The following is a 7,844-nucleotide window of genomic DNA, read 5'->3' as shown; positions in this document are numbered from 1 at the left end:
ATCTCACAATGAAAACCACTCCCCCTACATAATGATACGTAAACCATATGTATATGTTGTGTGAACTACACATTAATTCTCCCCCTTTTTGTCAATATAAATTGGCAAAGGTACGAAAACTAGTGGGATCCTCATGAAATTTTCATAGAGATACTTTATGACCAAAATAGAACAACATATCAACTTGTTTAGATATCATCATCTAGTTGAAACTAAATGCATTCATCAAGGAGTTTTTAAAGATACAAGATAAGCCCTACAATATTCCACAGCCGCACTCCCCACAAAGATTTGGCAATTAAGCGCAAGTTCAATTAAGAACTCTCCCCCATAAAATGTCATTCCCGAAAGAACAACAAGAGCGACCTTACTTTCACAAGAAAAGAAGGATTTCTCTGGACATTAACAAATCACATGAAGCATGAATTTGTATCCAAAAATCTCAATTGAATTAACCACAAGGAAAATTATCAATTCAATTGGTCATACTCAACATAAGAGAACTTACGGAGCAACACAGTACATACACTAAGATGTGGATCAGTGAAAGACCAATACTGCGGAATAATCAAAGATTCATTCTATTTTTCATTACTATTTGCACAATGACATATACTAGACTTAATCTTTGAAAACAAAAGCTCATCCTTTCTTCCATCAATATTTGCATAATGACATAAAAGGCTTAACTTTTGTAGTCAAAAGTCCATTCTATCTTTTATCAATACTTTCATATCGACATATAATAGAGTTAACTTTTGAACAAATATGGGACAATCAAGGTTCACGGACGTAAACAACATATCCCATAACAATTTTCAATATATAAAACCATAAAGATTAATACTGTAAAAATCATCTTCCAAATAAACTTTAGAATTTAAATAAATAAATCTAAAAACATTGCAAGATGAAAACGTTGGCAATAGATGTGTGTACTCACAATAATGGCGATTCAAAACCCTAGTTATCCTTCTTAAAAACACAAGAATAAATTCTCATAAGAAGTTTCCTAGACATTGTAGAGCTTTCTCAGGGCAACTACTGAGAATTCCTTCTCATTATTGAAAAACCCATTGGTAATGGGATCATTCAATTCCTCTAAATTTTCAGAAATATCAGTTAACTTACTAAGTTCTCTTTCTAGTCCACGCAAAATGTTCTTTGTTAGAGACAACATTTGTTCATGGTGAGATATTTCTTCTAAAGATGAAACGATTTGAGATTTTAAATCATTTCCTTTTCTAATGAAATCTTTCACCATAGCCTTGAAGTTATTATCATAATGACAAATAAACAATAGGCAGTTAGAGGAAGAACCTGAATCATTAATTGTAGCCTTCACCATTTTTTTTGAGGACTGGATTCCTTCACATAGATACACATTAACAGCTTCTACTGTATCCCTTTTAGTGATACCTCTAGTTATAGGTGCCATGAGACTGTATCTTTCAAAGAGAAAAGGTGAAGTACAATTTTGATCAGAAATGAACACAAATAGAATTATAGGATAACCAACCCTAAAGAAACTTTGAAAAAGTCTCCACAGTTAACGATCCGTTATCTATCTTAACAACAAAATATTCACTTGCTCAAACTAACATTTAGTTATAAACGGAATAATGAGAAATAACCATCATATTTTACAGGACTTGAGCAACCTTGATGTGATCCTTATTCTCAAGTCAAAAAAATAAGGATACATTACATTACTATGACTAGATAGTAATGGAGTGAACGAACTGTTCACCTCTTCTGTCACAAGGTGACATATCAAGGTTTGTTGAATAAAAAGACTTACCTCGTCTGACTCTGATTCTTTTAGACACCTTCTTCTTGTACTCAGACGTTTTATGTTTTTCCAGAGTCAGATTCATCATTTGCAAGTCACTTCCAAGTTTGGAAATTCTTTTGTCATTCTTCTTGAATTTCCAACACCTACTTTGAACATGACTTGCACTTCCACAAAACGAGCAAAACACAGAAGAGTGTTTGCTTTGTAGAGATGACTCATGTTTATCACAACTTTTAAGACAAGATGTTCCAGAACCGTCCAGAACAAATGAGTTGATTGTGCTCTGTTGATGGTGGTTTTTAGTTCAAGGGCTAAAATCGTAAACCTTGTATTTAATGCACTGTCATTCTGCAAAGGAACATAAGCCATTTAAAAGCAATGAGTGCTTAAGCCTCGTCGCTCACATATGTATTGAGCAATTCAATATATCTGTATATATGGAATTTAATCAGAATGGTGCGTGCAACAACAATCCCAAAATATTTTGTGAATTTTATGTTTCACCAGCAACATTCACTAATGCATGACTTTCCTAGTATTTTCCTGTTCTATGTTCCCAGCCGAACTCTCAATATTGACATGACATGACGATTAAATGTTCACTCTCAGCAGAGTAGCATGAGTCTCCCGAAGTGTCAGTATTGAGATCTGCATGAAAACACCCACATAGGCTGCATTATCCCCTGACAAAGAAATTAGCGTGTTTATACACCTTTTAATTAAAAGTTAGCGCAATCGAACGCGTTTAAATTCCTTAAGGGAAATACAAACTGTCCATATCAGTCTTAAGAAATGATCACGTCCACATGATTTGGACACACAATTTAATAGGTCTAGCCTACTCCTAAAAGGACTAAGCAATCATCACGATAAACACTGGCAAACCCACTAGCATCCATGTCGGTCGAAACTCCTAGCTCATCCGCTGCACACTCAAACGATGGCCTGAACATGGACTCTCACGCTATTAAAAAGAAGGATCAAACGAGCTAGACCGACCATGACGGTCTTAGAAGCATCACATCCGTCCAACTTAGCCAGCCAAGTTGGACGGCGTAGCTCATGTTTTGGGCGATCAAAGAGGCGCCGTTTTGTTCACCGGAAACTCACCTTCATCTTTAGCCGATCGAACCTCACCTGGCAATCCGTAGGCACATCAAAAGGATTGCCCAAAGTAGGATGATCGCGCTGTTTAAAAATATCTCAAACGAGCTAAGACCGACCAAAACGGTATCAAAACATCACGACCGCCCAACTTAGCTAGCCTAGTTGGACGACTTAGATTTTCCTTCGAATAATTAAAGAAGTGCTAACGTGTTCACCATCGACCCAACTCCACACTTGGTCGATCGACTTGCTCATAACAAGACCAGGGCACATCAAATCGTCGGCCCAAAGTAGGGAGAACGCGTCGTTTGAAAACCCTAAAAAATGCTTTGAGGCAACACGCTACTGTCGGAAATCAGCCGTGTCCGTCCAACTTAGCCAGCCTAGTTGGACGGCGTAGATTGCGTTTCATATGATCAAGAAGGTGGACATGAGTTCACCACCGGTCCAACTTCATTACCTTTCAATCGACTTGCCTGTGAGAAGTCAATAACGCATCGAATCGCTGGATTGAACTAGAGTAGTCGTGGCTGTTTTAAACCCCAATTCATGTTTGCGGCAGTATGCTACTATCGCAAATTGATCGTGACCACTCATCTTCGCCAGCCGAATCGAGTGGCTTAGATCCGATCTTACATGACCCAGGAGATTTCAACGCACTCACTAGTGGCTCATCTTCACACATGGCCAAGCGGCATGTTAGAATCAACGCCCTGTGATTTGATTCGACTAGCCAAAATAGGGAGGGAAACACGTCCCTTAAACCCTAAATTACATCAACGACAATATACAACTGCCGCAAATCAATCACGACCGCCCAACTTCGCCAGCCTAGTCGGACGGTGTAGATTTATTTTCAGAAAACTAACAAAGCAACATTGTGATCGTTGGACACTCTTCCTCCACAGGAAGTGATCGACCAAGTCATAGCACGCCCATAGGGTCCTCAAACGATCACCCAAAAATGGCCGGTCGTGCTACTTTTAAGACGCTCAATCCGTGACTGATTCGACCGAGCTCAAAAACAGCGATGCTTCTAACACATCGATTATTTTCAGCTGCTTATTCGAAAGAGATGATTTACATACATCGATTATAAGCAATGCTTTATAAATATTGGTTTCACAAATAATTTATTATTTGACCAAAAGCACCGTGTGCTGCTTTCAGCAACGAGTCCCATGACTCGACCCACTTACTCGAGACATCAAACATGTCACAAACTGGGGGATGTTCACTGGGGTATTGGTCTGGCGGTTTACAGCGTGCGGCGTGCAACGCGCCCATTACGAGAAAGTGTGAGGAAAAAACGGACGGTTAACAACAATGAGATAGTGGGTGAACGTGTGATTAATCTTCCGCCATAACGGAAACACGATGATCACCACCTTCCGCACAAACCCACTTCTCCATTACTTAACTTCCTCCACTTCCTAAGAGATCAGGGTGCGCTCAATGATTTGTATAAATAGGTTTTCAACCTATTCAAGCAGGAAGACAGAACACAAGTGTTATCAACACAAGTAGCCAGAAACCATTTTCTGATACACAAGTCATAAACAGCCACACCTTCATAATTCAACACTCTGATCTCAAACACCTTCTTCGCTTCCTTCCCTAAGATCAACCCTTCTCCTTCACCTTGTGACCGAATTGAATCTGTAACGTCCATTTCTTGGTTTAGGCCAGAGTCTTACAGATTGATCTCTCGAATCTAAAGTACTCCCGTGCAGTGCATTTGTTTAGGGTTTGAATTCGTTTCTCATCAACACACCAAAATTTACCAAAAACAGCAGAATCAGTTTTTACCCCTCAAACAACTGGCGACCACAGTGGGAGATTGATCTCTCGGTTGCAAAAAATCATTTTTCCTATCCCGTTTTCAATTTCCTTAATTTCTCAATATGGTTGATCTTAGGAATGGTTCAGAAACCCTCAATCCCAATTTTACTTCTCCTAGCACTGACAATACTTCACATGTTATTCCTGAATCCGTTCGTTCATTCAAAACCCTTGTCGAGGCTATGGAGTTTCAATATTTAATAATTATTCATGATTTGATGAAAAATCCTGAATGATATTTTCAGGAATCAAGCTACCATTATCAATACGCAGGACGGAGCATTTGCGCTTTTGAAAGTCCTCACGGATCGACTATCAAAGCAACCAACACGCATTCATTATGGGGGGAACGCCACCAACAATTCATTTTGGATCAATACTGATGGTAGTAGTCCTTCTTCCAAGATTCATATTCCTATTCCTAGTGAGGAAGATGAAGCCTATGGTCACGTGGAATGGAAAGGTATCCACCAACCCAACTTGTCTGCTCATGAAGATCGAGAGATGTCTCCTCAAACTCAGAAAGAAGACTCGTGGGATTTATCACGTTCTCATCAGAGTCCTCGCAATGAAAAGGTGATTTCATTATGTGCATCCTTCCTGGAAAATATCAATTCACATATTCCATCAGAAACTGCTAAGAGATCTGCTGCTGCTTTACTCAGTCGATCTGAACCGCCCCAGAATGAAGAAGCTCGTAAAGATGTTCAGGAAAGCAAGCGGCTTTCCAATAAAAGATCCAACCTCCAGTCAATCGCTAGTGAGGGTGGAAATAGAATGCGTCTGGGGAACGACTATCAACAACCTAAACATGCGGAACTAGTGCAGCAGACAACTCAAACCCGGAAAGCTGCGACTAAGACGCCTGCACAACAACAAGAAACTGGAGAGGCTTCTCTAGTATTCCCGTGTCCAATTGAAGCGGTAATCGAACTCCTAGAAGCGTGGATTCAAGATGGTGTCATCAAGCTACCTCCTACCAGACGTCCTCCAACCGAAGAAGAAATGACAAATCCAAAATATTATCGTCACCATAGGATCGTCAATCACCCCACCAGCGATTGCAACAAATTGATGCGCATTTTCAAAGAGAAGGTGGATGCAGGAGAACTTTAACTAATCAATGAGGGAGTCCACAAAGATTCTCTTCCCGTCACGAGCTGCATGATTTCTGGGGACTCTGTTCACAAAACTGTACAGTCCACGATGGAGCATTTATGTGAGATTATGTATTTCTCCAAAGCGCAGCGTGAAGACATATTTGCAGCACTCAGCCATGTCGTATCAGGCAAGCAACAATAGCAAGCTTCCGCCTGGGAATTGATGAGTGCTAAAAAGTGCATATTTCTATATATTTTTCTTGGCATTTAACTCATCTTTTGTGCATTAATTCTACATTTTATCCCATATTCTGTATTTTCATTTTTTTCAAGAATAAATATTTTTATTAATTAATTTTGCATTTTTAGGTAATAAATAAAGTTTGGATGAATAGCGGAGCGAAAAGAGCAGAAAAGTAGTGAAAAGCCGGGAGGAATTACACAAGGAAGCCGCGAAGAATGTTGTGCACAAGACCAAAAGGCTAGAAGTGGGCTTGAAGAGGAAGAATTGTTCTTAAAGAAGATATGGGCTTGGCATACCCAAGGCCCAAAACCCTCACCCAAACCCATTTCCAATATCCATACCCGCCTTCATATTCAGCCGTCGGATTGGATCATCGAAATCCAATGGTCGCTTCAGTAGAGTGCATCAAAATCCGAGGTTCTTGTCAAACACCGTAGTGCTTAATTTCCAAGCCTTCAGATTAGATTGCATTTGAATCCTACGGTCGCTCCTATGCATGTGCATCAAATATCGATACTTCCGCTAAACACTACAGCACCTAACCTCGATCTTCGCCGTTAACTTCGTTGTATCAAGACATCCGACGGTCGCTACCAGCCTCTTCAGGGGTAGCCATCCGATTCACCTACAGCTTCGCATCCAGTGACTCAGATTCGCCAATATAGAACTTTGATACCCCGCCTCACACACTAGAAACCTATACCTATTAACCTAAAAACATCGACCATTCTTCTGTTCTCTTCTCTTTCTTCTTCTCCCTCTTTCTCCCCTACCCCGACAGTTGCAGAACCACCACCACTCCCTGCAACTGCCGCGCCACCACCTCTACCTGTCTCACATCATCCCTAAACTACCAACCCATCATCACCCCCTAACTATCTAGCCCCCTATTCCCTCAATCTCTCACGTTTCTTCCCTGAAACCCTAAGCGTGAGAGGTTGATGAAGTAGGTGACCTAGAGATGAAATTGAAGCATGGGAATTACGCAAGGGAAGCAGAAGAAGTATGGGTCGAAGATGAAATTGTCTCATCACAGTTGGTGAGGTAAAAATCCTAAACCCTAGTTCACAGTCAATTTGGGGAAAATCATAAAAACCCTGATTATTGTTGAGAAGAGTATAGAGAAGATAGAGTGGGTGAAATAGGGTAGGTAATTAAACCCAATTACTGTTTAATTTGGGAATTTGTGTGATTTTGTAAAACCCTAATTTTTGGGGAATTTGGGGATTGTCTGTAAGCTATAAATAGAGCTGGGTGTTGTGTGTTGCAAAACTTATGCTGGAATAGCCAGTGTCATTTGGTTTGATTTTGGGAGAACTGGATTAGCCAGTCTCTCCAATTTTTGTGCTGTTCCATTTATGTTCACTGTGATGTTTTATGTTTAATACTATGTGATGTTAATGTTTAGTTCCTCAATTGTTCTAAGTTTATCCACTGTTATGTGCTTCCCATGTTATGTTATTGTGTTTAAATTCATGTTTTGTTTCACCGTCAACTGTTAATGTATGTTTATCTTCATGTCTATCATGTTCTGAACCTCAAATGCTAGGATTAGATGAAGCTATGAACCAGTAAGGAGTCAGATCAAATTATGACATTCATGTTGTGTTTGGAATGCTGAGATAGTCTTCATCATGTGCAGCTCATGTTCAGTGTTGCTAAGCCCTTAGACTAGTTGTGCTTTAATCAGACAATTAGCACTTTGGTAATTATCTTAGCTGTAAGTAGAATATCCCTTAGGTTAATGGTGGATTCA

This window comes from Papaver somniferum, chromosome 7 (genome assembly GCF_003573695.1).
Source record: "Papaver somniferum cultivar HN1 chromosome 7, ASM357369v1, whole genome shotgun sequence".
Taxonomy (NCBI): domain Eukaryota; kingdom Viridiplantae; phylum Streptophyta; class Magnoliopsida; order Ranunculales; family Papaveraceae; genus Papaver; species Papaver somniferum.
Note: the sequence above shows the minus strand (reverse complement) of the source record.